Source organism: Neofelis nebulosa, chromosome 2, assembly GCF_028018385.1.
Source record: "Neofelis nebulosa isolate mNeoNeb1 chromosome 2, mNeoNeb1.pri, whole genome shotgun sequence".
Classification (NCBI taxonomy): domain Eukaryota; kingdom Metazoa; phylum Chordata; class Mammalia; order Carnivora; family Felidae; genus Neofelis; species Neofelis nebulosa.
Genome location: NC_080783.1, coordinates 176,494,106 through 176,496,593, shown reverse-complemented (window position 1 = coordinate 176,496,593; position 2,488 = coordinate 176,494,106). Strand labels below are relative to the sequence as shown.

At 37.6% G+C, this 2,488-nt stretch overlaps 1 pseudogene; it reads right to left on the bottom strand.

The window, feature by feature from the left end:
- Nucleotides 1-1,732: 1,732 nt before the first annotated feature.
- Nucleotides 1,733-1,902, bottom strand: LOC131505940 (U2 spliceosomal RNA; annotated as a pseudogene).
- Nucleotides 1,903-2,488: the final 586 nt, after the last annotated feature.

Below are 2,488 nucleotides of genomic sequence, written 5' to 3'. Positions count from 1 at the left end.
TAGCCGGCACTAGACTGAATACTAAGAACCTAACATTCAAGTTCTCCAGGTTGAATTCAGCTGCTTGCTAAGAAGGCAAAAAAATCTGTTGTTCCAAGAGCAGATAAGAGGGAAAAGGAATGGATGTTGAAGTAAGTTTTATATTTCCATTCACAGGGCTCTGCAGGTTATCTTTTGTTCATAACAAAAAGATCATAGCGCTGATTGAAGCCTGTAGTTGTATGCAAACAAGTATTGTATTTGAATTACTCTTCAAGGGAACAGAATGATAGAGATACTCATTAAAATTGACTTGAACAAATCACAAGTACAGTGTCAATATCATTCTTCACATAATAGGAAATCACACCACCTAACCAGATACGTAAACGTGAAGGCATCTTTGCTTTAAACTCTAAAATTGAGCAATCTAACTAGCAAGTTAAATGCAGTGGAACAGACTTCATAGTTTAGAATGGTGTCATTTCAAAGTAATTAAGTCATTAAAATTCCTGGTAAACATGGCTTACCAAAACTCACTCCTGAAAATGGCATCCAGTTCACTAAACTAGTCTGTATAAGAACTATAGCATCAGCAGGGATAAATGCCTTTTTTAAGATTAACTTATTATGTGTGACAACCACAGCACATCATATTCTTAAATAACTGATACCTCCCAAGAGATTTAAATGGCTTTCATTTCTAAGATCTCCTGTTACCTCATTATTTTATTTCTCTTTCTCTTTAACCCCTCACATTTAATAATTAATCTTTTTTTCTGTTTTGTTTTGTTTTTTGAAAAGGCATGAACTGGTTCTGGAAATATTTAGAGGAAAGGTAACGGAGTGCCTTTACATGAGAGTGTGTAGTCCAAAGGTCAAAGGAAGCCATTGAAATTCACTTAAGGAGACAGATAAGTTTTGGTTATGAAGTACCCCATTTATCCAGTTTCTTTAAAACCGGTACATTCCACCTCTGGATTATACTAAACAAAAATTGCTAGATTGCTTTTTTGTAAGTGCTGGATTTGGAATCATGAGTGTTGCTACAGGAGTGAGTAGAGGCCGCCACAGTAATGGGCCTAGGAAAAGGCAGGAAGGAGGTGCCTAGGTGGCTCAGGCAGTTAAAGGGCCAACTCTTGACTTTGGACTCGGGTCATGACCTCCTTGGTATGTGGGATCAAGCCCCGCATGGGCTCTGTGCTGACAGTGGAGCCTGCTTGGGATTCTCACTCTTCTCTCTCTCTGCCTCTCTGCCCCTCCCCTATTTTCTCTCTCTCTGCTTCTCAAAATAAGGAAATAAACTTAAAAAGAAAAGGTAGGAATGAACAGGGGATTTGAGGTCTGAACATCTTGGATCTGCTGTTTGACCTGAGGCAAACTGAGCAACTTCTCTGAATCTCAGTTTTCTCAACTTTTAATTTCAATTTCAATTTGATTTCAATTTTTCTCTGGTTTTGAGGACTAAAACATTAAAAATGAAAGAACACATTTTGAGAATACTCAATACAAAATAGGCAGTTGATAAACGTTTAGTTGAATGTTCGTATTTTAAGCAAACAGTTTATTTCTACAAGACACCTAATTTAAACACACATATTCAAAAAGTGTTTATCAACTACTAACTCTGAATATATACCATTTAGTTTGAGTTTATCCTTCCCTAAATGCAATGATACCTTAGGCTTCTTTATTCCTGTCTTTTTTTTTCTAAATGTGAGATCTCCTGAGATTTCTCCTCCTCCCCGCCCTGAGGGGGTGCGCAGTTCCTAGAGGTGCTGCATTCCCAGGTCCGTGTGGAGTAGACTGAGCAAGCTCCAAAAATCCATTTACTAGATTGTCTTCAGATAAAGGACATATCAGATATTAACCTGATAAGAACAGATACTACACTTGATCTTAGCTCAAAGTCCAAGAAGTGATGCACAATTTCCTGAGATTTCTGAAGTAAATCAAACATGCTTATTTTAAAAAGCCTATTTAGTTACATGTTGTTGTCTTCGGGATTCTTTGTGAAACTCAAGAAAAGCCATTTGCTTAAACTAACAATCTTGTACAAGTGAGAGTACTTGCACTGTAAATGCACTTTCACATCTATTACCTCATTTTATCCTTACAAGTCACTGAAGTAGGTGGGGTTCCTTTCATCAGCCCATTTTATAGACAAGAAAACTGAGGCAAGCCCATTTAACTGGCTAGAACTGGTTTTCCCCGTAGGTAAAATGGAAATGATTCTAACATTAGCTCATGCAGTATAAAATAGAGCCCTTTACAGTTTATAAATGTATTTACATTCACTGATCTCATTTCAAGTAGATAAGGCAGACATTATTATCTTTGTTTTAGAAATAGAGGTACTGAATTTGGGAAAGATAGGAACTTTGTTTAACGTTTATTTATTTTTGAGACAGAGAGAGACAGAGCATGAACAGGGGAGGGTCAGAGAGAGAGGGAGACACAGAATCTGAAACAGGCTCCAGGCTCTGAGCTGTCAGCACAGAGCCCGACG